Genomic DNA, 14,028 nt, shown 5'->3' on the forward strand with positions numbered 1-14,028 from the left:
GCTAGACAGAGATGTTACATTGTAGTCATGTATGTAAACTTTCCATAGCTGTGTCTGTGAAATAGCTGGGCTAAATCAGTCTGTTCCTATCCACTGGTGTTGTTTAAGATTATCCATGATGGATAATTCTTCAATGACCTCCTGTCCATCACAATAAATAATTTGGATTTAAAAATCATATTTTAATAGTTTGTGGGTTTTGTTGTGGGATTTGGAGTTTATGATATACTTTTTATATGGTTTTGGATTCTAAGCTATTTCTCACATTTTGATGGTGGTTTGTGGTCATGAAGTAGTACTGTTTATATTTGTTCTCTCAGTGTTTTCCATCTCTTCCTCAAATATCATGATACACTATTTACAGTTATTCATAGGTCTTCGATTCCTTGTTTTAGTTGTTTCTGCTTTTCCTGTTTTATTTTGGTAAGTAGGTATCTACTGTGCCTTGTTCCTTAGTTTCCGTCCCTCCGCTGTCTGACTGTTTTAGTTTTTTTTTTCAAGTTAAAGTTTTTATTATTTTTTAACATTTAAAGAAACAGACATGTCAACACAAAACAAAACTCAGTGAGCCTTTAAAAAAAGTGATTATAAATAAACCGTTGCACATGCAAGACACTTGGTGATGCTGTAGACACATAGTCAAAGGAGCTTACAAAGTAAAGCGTCTGGACTTCTTTAAGTTACTTGAAGACGTTTCACCTCTCATCCGAGAAGCTTCTTCAGTTCTAGGGTCAAATGGTGGAGAGTCCCAGATATAAACCTAGTGGGAGTATCCCCCCACAGAGGGACAAAAGGACCCCACTGATGATCCTCTAATCGCCTGAGCCGAGGTGTGAAACTGGGTGGGGTCCCAATCAGCCAGAGTTTCGGGTGAGCTCATTGTGATTAGAGGATTAGAGAAGAAGTCCAGACGCTTTTCTTTGCAAGCTCCTTAGACTACGATGACCTGGATGACTGAGAACCTTCACAGACCTACTGTAGACACATACAAACAAAAGCTGTCCCATTGCTCTGTTAGTCTGTGTTTTGCTTCTCAACATTCCCAGCTTCTCACATGCCACATTTTCAGGTTTGGAGTCCGAAATTCTTCCATAGTGTTAAAATAAGATGAACACAGGTCAGTGTTTACCACCCTGAAACCTGCTTTATCTAGCTGTGGCACCTCCCCCTTGTCCCCCAGTAGGTACAATCTTGTTGATTTAGGTCCTTTACATTTCACCCAGCCCCCCATCTATTTTAAAACACCTTCCCATATTGGGAAGACCAGTGGACATTCCCACAAAGCATGCAATAGAGTACCCTTTACGTTCTGGCTCAGTCATCCTTACCAATGTCCATTTTATGAAGTCGTGTTGGTGTGTAATAGCACCTGTTGAGAATTTTTTATCAGATAAATGTACCTCTGGCTTCCCTGATGTAGAACCCATTTTCAGAAATAATTGAATCTCATGTTCTCTCATCAAAAGTACAACCAAGATCTCTTTCCCAAATACTTTTAAGACTTTTACATGCACTGTTTTTAATCTATTTTCATAAATTGTACCATTTTGACATTCGTAAGTAAAGGTGGAAGTAGTAGAGAATTCTCTATAATGTTTTTCACCTGAGAAAACTTTATTTTATCTTTCAAACAATCTCTAGTTTGTAAATATCACCAGAGATGGCCGCGTCCTTCCAAATTACACTTTTCTGTAAAATCATTATAAGACATCTCTTCATATAAATCACTTATTGTCCTTATGCCCTTTTTGTGACATTGTTTACCTATTTTAATTTTTGGGTTGTGCCACAGGGGTGAGTATTTTTGAAAGTAAGGGGAAAGACTACTTCTCTTGTGAACCTCTTCTGGTTTTTGAGCTAACAGTTCAAGTCCGAATTTGTAGCCTCCCAGTGTTTACACAGCTTAGACATTTCAAATGATATGCTGTAGTGTTTTATGTTGGGTAAAGATAGACCCCCTCTTTTTTCGATTGCCACCTACCAATGCTGGGATGGTCTACCACCATCCCAAAGGAAGTGTTTTATCATGTTATTGTATCTTAAAAGATATTTGTGGGCTTCCGGTGTGACGGTAGAGCAGTATGGAGGCATAAGTACAGAGCTCCCGCAAGCCAAGTAGATAAACTCTGCTAAAACACGAATTAAAGCGTGAGACAAAACAACTTCAGAAGATGAGCGGAGGGACAACAAAAGCAAAGAATAAAAAAACTACGGACACCCAAGGTGAAGACATAAAACACCCGATCAACGAGGACAAGCTAGCACCCGAAGCTAATATGGCCGCGTTTCAAAACGGACTGGATTGTATTAGCAAACAAATTCAATCCCTCCAAAACGAATTGAAATCAGACTTCATGACATTCAAAGAAGAAATTACTGGCCAAATGAGACACGAACTGTCTAAATTCAAAGAAGACATCGACCAGCAGTTTAAGAACATGACTACAGAACTTAAAGAACAAGAAGGGAAATTAGAAGCTGCGCTGACCCGCACGGAAGACGTGGAACCACAAGGTCAATCAAACCCTGACAGAACTAATGACAGAACAAATCGATGGTGACCAAATTGGATGACTTGGCCCTGCGATCCAGACGTAACAATCTGCGGATCTATGGGGTACAAGAGGGAGCCGAATCTAAGGCAGAATCGCTGGCCCAGTTTCTGGAAGTCTGGCTCAGGGAGGAGCTTAATATTAACATCAACCTCCAGATTCAACGCGCACACCGAGCGTTAACCCCAAAACCGGCAGCAGGTCTCCCCCCAAGGTCAGTCGTTGTCAATTTCCAACAATTCACAACCAAAGAGATGGAACTTAAAAAGGCATGGGAAAAGAAAATAGTCACTCTGGACGGAAGCAGGGTTTATTTTGACCACGACTACTCGGCGAGAATGGTGCAAGAACGTAAAGCATAAGTGAATATCAAAAAGATATTAAAGAAAGAAGGCATCCGTTTCCAGACTCCTCTCAGCAAGATGTGAGTCCACTGGCCAAATGGAGTGAAAACTTATGGCAATGCAGAGGAGGCTGCTAACGACCTGCAAGCGAGAGGATACAACGTGGAAAAAGGGATAAACAGCCGGGAGAGAGAGAGCACCGAGGGACGTCTGTCAACCGGTGCAGCGACATGGACACCGGTCCGGCCCACGTTTGCTGGGGTGGCTCGCAGGCGAGCTTGAAAGAGACTTCAAGAATTTTAGCATAACGATAACCATGCATGAGAGGCGTATATGGAGACGTATGACAACAAGATGGATTTAAGGTGTGTCTGGTAGGATTACATGGAAACACAAAGTTGGCTAGGGATGGACAGTACACAATAATGAGTAGTATGAGTGTGACAATCTTTCGTGAGTCATATCTCATTACTGGAGGGGGGCCCTTTCAATATGAGAGACAAACCCCCCAAAAAACAACAGGTGGGGGAGGTGGCTGGTACCTCTTTTTTGAAGTCCTCTTATCTGCACATAGTTAAACTAAGTTGTAATTTGTTAATGAAAATGTTTTGTTTAAACAAGGGTTCAATGGGGTGCCTGTGGGGTCTCAAAAGACAGCCAGTAAATCACAAAAGGATAATGCTCACTACACATGAAGAAATAAAGTGTATGTCCTTAAATGTTAATGGAATTTGTAACCCAGTTAAAAGAGCCAAGATTATGACTAAACTGAAAAAGGAGACACAGATAATTTTCCTACAAGAAACTCATTTATCAAAAATACAACATTGAGGAAATTTGGGTTCAAAAACACCTTTTACAGCTCTCACACAAACTCTAGGAAAAGAGGGATTGCAATTCTCATAACTAACTCCCTTAAGTTTCAATCTCACAAAGAAATAAAGGATCAGGAAGGTAGATATGTTATAGTGAAGGGTGTGATTAATCAAACACTGGTCACATTGATGAATGTGTATGCCCCCCCTGAAAGTAATAAGGAATTCCATCCATCCATCCATCCATCCATCTTCATCCGCTTTATCCGGGGCCGGGTCGCGGGGGCAGCAGCCTAAGCAAAGAGGCCCAGACCTCCCCCTCCCCAGCCACCTCCTCCAGCTTATCCGGAGGAACGCCAAGGAGCTCCCAGTACAGCCGAGAGATATAATCTCTCCAGCGTGTCCTGGGTCTGCCCCGGGGCCTCCTCCCGGTGGGACATGCCTGGAACGCCTCACCCAGGAGGCGCCCAGGGGCATCCTTGTCAGATGTCCGAACCACCTCAGCTGGCTCCTTTCGATGTGGAGCAGCAGTGGCTCTACTCTGAGCCCCTCAGGGACGTAGATTGACCGGTAAATTGAGAGCTTCGCTTTTACACTCAGCTCCCTCTTCACCACGACGGACCGGTGCAGCGTCCACGTCACTGCAGCTGCAGCCCCAATCCGTCTGTCGATCTCCGGCTCCCTTCTCCCATCACTCGCGAACAAGACCCCGAGATACTTGAACTCCTCCACTTGGGGCAGGAACTCATCCCCGACCCGGAGTGGGCACTCCACCCTTTTCCGGCTGAGAACCATGGCCTCAGATTTGGAGGTGCTGATCCTCATTCCCGCTGCTTCACACTCGGCTGCGAACCGTTCGAGTGCGAGCTGGAGGCCCCCACCCGATGAAGCCAACAGAACTACATCATCCGCGAAAATCAGAGATGAGAGTCTGAGGCCACCAAAGCGAAAGCCCTCCGCCACTTAGCTGCACCTAGAAATCCTGTCCATAAAAATTATGAACAGAACCAGAGATAAAGGGCAGCCCTGGCAGAGCCCATCACCCACCAGGAACGAGTCCGACTTATTGCCGGCAATGCGAACCAAGCTCTTGCAACGATTGTATAGGGATCGAATGGCCGTAGCAATGGGCCAGACACCCCATACTCCCGCAACACCTCCCACAGGACACCCCGAGGGCCACGGTCGAATGCCTTCTCCAAGTCCACAAAACGCTTGTAGACTGGTTGGGCAAACTCCCATGCACCCTCAAGTATCCTCGAGAGGATAAAGAGCTGGCCCAGTGTTCCGCGAAAACCGCACTGTTCCTCCTGTATCCGAGGTTCGACTAGCGGACGAACTCTCCTTTCCAGCACCCTGGCATAGACTTTCCCAGGGAGGCTGAACACATACACAGCAACATATATATTTTATATATATATATATATATATATATATATATATATATATATATATATATATATATATTAGGGGTGCAACGATATTCGTATCGATATTGAACCGTTCGATACAGTGCTTTCGGTTCGGTACGCATATGTATCGAACAATACAACATTTGTAATTTATTTTATCAACTTTCCTTCTGACGATGCTGTCTGTGTTGAGCGCTCAGTGAATCTGCGTTCGACTACTCCGCCTAGGCTGCACTGTCGAGCGCAGATCCACTGAGCGCTCAACACAGACAGCATCGTCAGAAGGAAAGTTGATAAAATAAATTACAAATGTTGTATTGTTCGATACATATGCGTACCGAACCGAAAGCACTGTATCGAACGGTTCAATATCGATACGAATATCGTTGCACCCCTAACACACACGTAGAAAAACATATTTAGTATACACATCCAGTAATGCATATACTATTATATATTGTACATATATTTATTAGTCTCAGATTTAGCCATCCTTATATTTTGCTTATTCTTATGTTATTGTATTTTTGCACAACTCTGTTGCTTGTGAAGCTCGCACACAAGAATTTCACTCACATGTACTGTACCAGTGTACCTGCACATGTGATGTGACAATAAAAGTGATTTGATTTGATATATCTATCTATCTATATCTCTCTCTCTCTATATATATATATATATATATATATATATATATATACAGGGTGGGCCATTTATATGGATACACCGTAATAACTTTTTTTTTTTATTAATCCTTTATTTATCCAGGTAAAAATCTCATTGAGATTAAAAATCTCATTTACAAGAGAGACCTGGCATCATAGCAACAAAAGTCACATACCACATAGGTACATAACATTTAAAACAAATACAATATCCCATACAAACATGTGTAAAATATACAATGACAGATCAAATTAAGAGTACATTAAAAACAATCACACTGAGTAAAAGAGCTGTTCTCTCATTCCTTTAAGACAGACTTAAACTCTCCCAAGGTAACCAATTCTGATAATTTCAGTTCCTTCTGCAGATTATTCCAGGAAGCAGGGGCAGCGTATTTAAAAGCCCTTTTCCCCAATTCTGTTCTGATTTTTGGGACAATCAATTGTATGATTTTGTTCGAACGAAGGTTGTATTGGTTGTAGTTTTTACACATATAAATACATAAATAAGATGGAACCAGCCCAAGGAGAGATTTATAGATAAAAATCAACCAATGGGAGAGTCTACGAATATGCAAAGATGGACATTTAGCAGCAGCATACAAAGAACAATGATGTACACGACTTCCATAGCCAGTAATAAAACGTAAAGCACAATGGTACACAGTATCCAACCTCTTTAGGTAGTGGGCAGGTGCATTCATAAAAAGCAGGTCACCATAATCCAATAAAGGTAAAAAGGTTGCACGAATCAAATGTTTTCTCACTTGGAGGGAGAAACAGGATTGGTTTCTAAAAAAGTAACCTAGTTTTAGTTTTAACTTCGACACAAGCCTTTGAATGTGAGTCTTAAATGACAAATTCTGATCTATAATGATCCCTAGATACTTGTAAGATGTGACCATTTCAATTTCAGATCCTTGAATTGTTTTAATCTTAGGAGACGTAGCTAACAACTCTTTGCCATTTGAGAATAACATGAACTTGGATTTCTCTGGATTTAACACCAACTTAAGTTGAGTTAAATGGGACTGAACAACATCAAAGGCAGACTGCAGAAATTGCAGGGTTTGTGCTACTGAAGGGGATGAACAATAAATAATTGTATTATCTGCATAAAGATGAAATGCTGCATTTGACAAATTATCACAAAGGTTGTTTATGTAAAGAGAAAATAGCAATGGTCCTAATATGGAACCCTGCGGAACTCCTTTGGATACTGAGAGAAAAGAGGAAGAAGACCCAGCAGCACGGACACACTGTTTTCTTGCTGACAAGTAATTTGAAAACCAACTTACAGCATTTACAGATAGACCAATATTGTTTAGTCTATTTAATAAAATAGCATGGTCAACTGTATCAAAAGCCTTTGACAAGTCAAGAAAAAGAGCAGCACAGTATTTTTTGCAGTCCATTGAATCAACAATGTCATTAACCACTTTAATAGCAGCAGTTATTGTGCTGTGTTGTAACATGGGAATGGTTGGTGATATTAAAGTCCTGTTTGTGGCACATTAGTATATGTGAGGGGGCAAACTCCTCAAGATGGGTGGTGACCATGGTGGCCATTTAGAAGTCAGCCATCTTGGATACAACTTTTGTTTTTTCAATTGGAAGAGGGCCATGTGACACATCAAATTTATTGGTAATGTCACAAGAAAAACAATGGTGGTCTTGGTTTCAACATAACTTTATTCTTTCATGAGTTATTTACAAGTTTCTCTTTGTTCACAGCAATTGACATGTCGAAGAGGTTAACACGTGAGGAGCGGATCGAAATTGTGTTGCTATCTGGTGAACGCAGTAACCGGGTCATTGCAGCATTGTGTTGGATTGTCAATGCAACCCTCTTCTCCCACTCTTCACACACTGATAGCAACACTGCAGGAGAAATGCCAGCACAGGCATCCAGTATCCGTAGTTTCAGGTGCTGCACATCTCGTATCTTCACACCATAGACAATTGCCTTCAGATGACCCCAAACATAAAAGTCTAAGGGGTCAGATCGGGAGACCTTGGGGGCCATTCAACTGGCCCACGAAAACCAATCCACTTTCCAGGAAACTGTTCATCTAGGAATGCTCGGACCTGCACCCATAATGTGGTGGTGCATCATCTTGCTGGAAAAACTCAGGGAACGTGCCAGCTTCAGTGCATAAAGAGGGAAACACATCATCATGTAGCAATTTCAAATATCCAGTGGCCTTGAGGTTTCCATTGATGAAGAATGGACCCACTATCGTTGTGCCCCATATACCACACCAAACTATCACTTTTGTTGGTCCAACAGTCTTGGAGGGATCCATCCAATGTGGGCTAGTGTCAGACCAATAGCGGTGGTTTTGTTTGTTAACACCATTCACATAAAAGTTTGCCTCATCACTGAACAAAATCTTCTGCGTGAACTGAGGGTCCTGTTCCAGTTTTTGTTTTGCCCATTCTGCAAATTCTGTGCACCGATCTGGGTCATCCTCGTTGAGATGCTGCAGTAGCTGGAGTTTGTAAGGGTGCCATTTGTGAGTAGCTAATATCCCCTGAAGGGATGTTCGACTAATGCCACTCTCCAGTGACATGCGGCGAGTGCTACACTGTGGGCTCTTGCTGAATGAAGCTAGGACAGCCACTGATGTTTCTTCATTAGTGACAGTTTTCTTGCATCCACATTTTGGCAAATCCAACACTGAACCAGTTTCACGAAACTTAGCAAGCAGTTTGCTGACTGTAGCATGGGAGATGGGTGGTCTCGTAGGGTGTCTTGCATTGAAATCTGCTGCATTGACCCGGTTACTGCGTTCACCAGATAGCAACACAATTTCGATCCGCTCCTCACGTGTTAACCTCTTCGACATGTCAATGGCTGTGAACAAAGAGAAACTTGTAAATAACTCATGAAAGAATAAAGTTACGTTGAAACCAAGACCACCATTGTGTTTCTTGTCACATTACCAATAAGTGTGATGTGTCACATGGCCCTCTTCCTATTGGAAAAACAAAAGTTGTATCCAAGATGGCCGACTTCTAAATGGCCACCATGGTCACCACCCATCTTGAGGAGTTTGCCCCCTCACATATACTAATGTGCCACAAACAGGACTTTAATATCACCAACCATTCCCATATTACGGTGTATCCATATAAATGGCCCACCCTGTATATACATATATACCGTAATTGTGAAAACATCCATGATCACCAACGGATTTCGAAGGGCTGGACTGCTGCATGATGGAGAGGAGGACACTGCCACGGCCCTTCTGAGAGTGTTCGACTCTGACACTGACAACGAGGATTTGTTTGGTTTTGAAAGTGACAACGAAGGAAAGAAGCTGAGAGTGGATGACGAAGCCACCCTGAGCCTGTTCGTTTCCGACACTGGAGAAGAGGACTTTGGTGGTTTTAGTGCGCAGGAAGAAGAGAAAGATGGTGAATGACTGACTTTTCTTCTTGTTAAAGCCGTGTCACTGCACCTGAGCCTAAAAGGTAGGCCGAATCTATTTTTCTGGTGTGCTGTAGGTTATTGTTATGTACTACATTTGTTACTCATTTATGAAGCACAGTACATGTTTCGTACTTGTAATTACCGCTACTTTTACATATACCTAAAAAGTTGTGCAAATATGTACCCATAACTTGTTTTTCAAAATATTAATGAAAGGGGTGTGTCTCCAAATAGCCATCTCTTTCCCTTTGTGCATATTCTCTTACATATGTTAGGTCAACATTGAAACACCTGCAGCTTTTAGTCAGGTGCGGCTAATGTATGTACAAAACAGGATTTTCCCCTAATTTTAGCTTGTGCGGCTAATATTCAGGTGAGCTTTGTAGTCCAGGAAATATGGTATATATATATATATATATATATATATATATATATATATATATATATATATATATATATACCATATATATATATATACCATATATATATGGTATATATATATGTGTATATATATATATATGTGTATATATATATACACATATATATATATGTGTATATATATATACACATATATGTATATATTAGGGGTGCAACGATACACAAAATTCTCGGTTCAATTCGATACTTTGGTGTCACGATTCGGTATTTTTTCGATACAAAAAAATGTTCATGCCTTTTTAATTTGTCATTTATTAAAATTATAAATATATATTTTAACTCAAAAGTACAGTTTTTAAATTTAATGTTGCTGAAACAATAAAATAATTAAAAAAAAATCTATCTGATGGAGAAATCACTCATCTTTGGAAAAGAGAGTTTATTACAGAGAAATGTCTCCTTCCAAAATAAAAGCTATACTATACGCTTCTTCTGGGCTATATTCTCAGCAGCATATTAAACATATCGGGTCCCCATAAGGAGAATCATGTGCTAACGGCTGTCTAAATGACTCGGGTAAAGTTTGTAGCATGCATGCTTGTTGTTTTTGTCTGCTTCCACTTGTCTTTGCACTAGGATGATGTCGGAGTAAATGTGCAGTCATATTCGTTGTGTTCCCACTAGTGCTGTCAGCGTTAATCTGAAATGACGTTAACGCCACAACATGGCAAATCTCTGTTAACTGCGCTACCGCAGATCGCCCCGTGCGTCAACACGTTAACGAGCAAACTGCGCTAACGCAGTAGTTCCCACCAATGTCATTGAGCATTGCGTAGCACATCCGACATACTGTTTTACTTTTGTCCATGACGCGCTTACCTTCACGGTCATATTTCACATGAAGACCAAAATAGTTCCAAAGGCCAGATCTGAATGAGGATGGGGGAGGTTCAATTTGCCGTGTTGCAATGAGAGCTTAACTTCTGTCTCGCTAGCTTGCGCTGCGCTCAGTGGGTCTGCGCTCGACAGTGCAGCCTAGGCGGATAAGTCGAATTCAGATCCACTGAGCTCTCAACACAGACAGCATCGACAGAAGAAAAGTTGATAAAATAAAATAAAATATATAAAATTTTGTATTGTTCGATACATATGCGTACCGAACCGAAAGCACTGTATCGAACGGTTCAATATCGATACGAGTATCGTTGCACCCCCTAATATAGACATTGTTTGTTACTTTTTCTTTCTGATTCCTCTGCCTTGTTTTTTCTTTCTCCTTAAGTTTGTGACTCTCTTAGTACTGTATTTTCTGAAGAAACTGTATGTGTATTAGACAGGAGAGTTGTTCAAATAAATAAAATAAAAAGTTCTGTGGCAGAATACAGATGGGCATTGTTCCAGTGAAATAATTGATCTGAGAAGCTACTACCATCTTTATTGTATTTACTTTACCCCATAATATCAAAAGTAGCTTCCCCCAATTCTCCAAATTACTTTTGATGCTAGTGAGGTGAGTAATTTTCCTATATTATCAGTAATAATTTCATCAACATTCGGATTATTATTATTATTATTATTATTATTATTATTATTATGTCAAGTATGTAGACCTGCAAGACAGGACTGTATTGAGGCATACAGGGAGTGCAGAATTATTAGGCAAGTTGTATTTTTGAGGAATAATTTTATTATTGAACAACAACCATGTTCTCAATGAACCCAAAAAACTCATTAATATCAAAGCTGAATGTTTTTGGAAGTAGTTTTTAGTTTGTTTTTAGTTTTAGCTATTTTAGGGGGATATCTGTGTGTGCAGGTGACTATTACTGTGCATAATTATTAGGCAACTTAACAAAAAACAAATACGGTGGGGCAAAAAAGTATTTAGTCAGCCACCGATTGTGCAAGGTCCCCCACCTAAAATGATGACAGAGGTCAGTAATTTGCACCAGAGGTACACTTCAACTGTGAGAGACAGAATGTGAAAAAAAAATCCATGAATTCACATGGTAGGATTTGTAAAGAATTTATTCGTAAATCAGGGTGGAAAATAAGTATTTGGTCAATAACAAAAATACAACTCAATACTTTGTAACATAACCTTTGTTGGCAATAACAGAGGTCAAACGTTTACTATAGGTCTTTACCAGGTTTGCACACACAGTAGCTGGTATTTTGGCCCATTCCTCCATGCAGATCTTCTCGAGAGCAGTGATGTTTTGGGGCTGTCGCCGAGCAACACGGACTTTCAACTCCCGCCACAGATTTTCTATGGGGTCGAGGTCTGGAGACTGGCTAGGCCACTCCAGGACTTTCAAATGCTTCTTACAGAGCCACTCCTTTGTTGCCCGGGCGGTGTGTTTTGGATCATTGTCATGTTGGAAGACCCAGCCTCGTTTCATCTTCAAAGTTCTCACTGATGGAAGGAGGTTTTGGCTCAAAATCTCACGATACATGGCCCCATTCATTCTGTCCTTAACACAGATCAGTCGTCCTGTCCCCTTGGCAGAAAAACAGCCCCATAGCATGATGTTTCCACCCCCATGCTTCACAGTAGGTATGGTGTTCTTGGGATGCAACTCAGTATTCTTCTTCCTCCAAACACGACGAGTTGAGTTTATACCAAAAAGTTCTACTTTGGTTTCATCTGACCACATGACATTCTCCCAATCCTCTGCTGTATCATCCATGTGCTCTCTGGCAAACTTCAGACGGGCTTGGACATGCACTGGCTTCAGCAGCGGAACACGTCTGGCACTGCGGGATTTGATTGCCTGCCGTTGTAGTGTGTTACTGATGGTGACCTTTGTTACTTTGGTCCCAGCTCTCTGCAGGTCATTCACCAGGTCCCCCCATGTGGTTCTGGGATCTTTGCTCACCGTTCTCTTTTTTTTTTTTTTTTTTTTCTTTTGCCTGTCCCGTTTGGCTCTTTTGCATCAGAATTGTTGTCTAAAGGCAAAGAAAGATGCCCAACGGATTTACTTTACCAAATTGACCATCCCAGCCTTGCCGTAATGGTCCATTTGATTCACCTTTTATTGTTCGTTTTATTTTCACTTACTGAATACGGGACAGACTTGACTGGGGGAAAGAAGGGGAGAAAGAAAGAGGGAAAGAGAAACAGCTGAGAAGAGGGACGGGGGAGAAGGGCAAAAGACAAAAACCAACAGAATGAGCAGAAAAAAAAAGAAGAAAAAAAAATGCATATATCAATCACCTGGGTCACCTGCTGAGAAAGAAAAAAGAAAACAAGCAGAAAAGAACAAGAGTAATAGAATAAACAACATCACAATGATATATGGGAATATGACAGTAAATACTAAATATTAAACATTATTGTGCAGCACATAAGATCAACAGAACACAGTGTGCTTTGAGGTAGGAGCCAAAAAGGGTGTAGTTTGTGGGTGTGAAGCCAGGGGGAGTTGCAGTGACGCGCCCGTGAGCTCCGCCGGCAGCCAGCCGTGCCTGAGTGACCGAGCCCCAGGCCGAGAGGCCGGGGGCACCCCACCTCCGAAGTGGCCCGAGCGAGCCCCAGGCTCCAGGCCCCGATAAGCGGCCGCCAAGGAGTGAGCCGGTGTTTACCTGGACGCCCATCCCCGGACACAAAGAACCACCAACGCACCGATGTCTGAGGGAGTCCGCCACTGGCAGGGAAGTGGTGGTAGGGGGAGATAGGCCTCCAAAACTTGGAGGGCCTAAGATGTCCCCAGACAGGTGGCGCCTGACACCCAACCTGACATATAGACACAGAAATACAGGCACACACATATACAAACATCCATTCCCACCCTCATGCTCTCATATGCACTTATGCTCACCGTTCTCATGATCATTTTGACCCCACGGGATGAGATCTTGCGTGGAGCCCCAGATCGAGGGAGATTATCAGTGGTCTTGTATGTCTTCCATTTTCTGATGATTGCTCCCACAGTTGATTTTTTCACACCAAGCTGCTTGCCTATTGTAGATTCACTCTTCCCAGTCTGGTGCAGGTCTACAATACTTTTCCTGGTGTCCTTTGAAAGCTCTTTGGTCTTGGCCATGGCGGAGTTTGGAGTCTGACTGTTTGAGGCTGTGGACAGGTGTCTTTTATACAGATGATGAGTTCAAACAGGTGCCATTCATACAGGTAACGAGTGGGGGACAGAAAAGCTTCTTACAGAAGACGTTACAGGTCTGTGAGAGCCAGAGATTTTCCTTGTTTGAGGTGACCAAATACTTATTTTCCACCCTAATTTACGAATAAATTCTTTACAAATCCTACCATGTGGATTCATGGATTTTTTTTTTTCACATTCTGTCTCTCACAGTTGAAGTGTACCTCTGGTGCAAATTACTGACCTCTGTCATCATTTTAAGATGGGGAACTTGCACAATCGGTGGCTGACTAAATACTTTTTTGCCCCAATGTATATACCCA

This window comes from Aulonocara stuartgranti, assembly GCF_965226115.1.
Source record: "Aulonocara stuartgranti genome assembly, chromosome: 23".
In the NCBI taxonomy this organism is placed as follows: Eukaryota; Metazoa; Chordata; class Actinopteri; order Cichliformes; family Cichlidae; genus Aulonocara; species Aulonocara stuartgranti.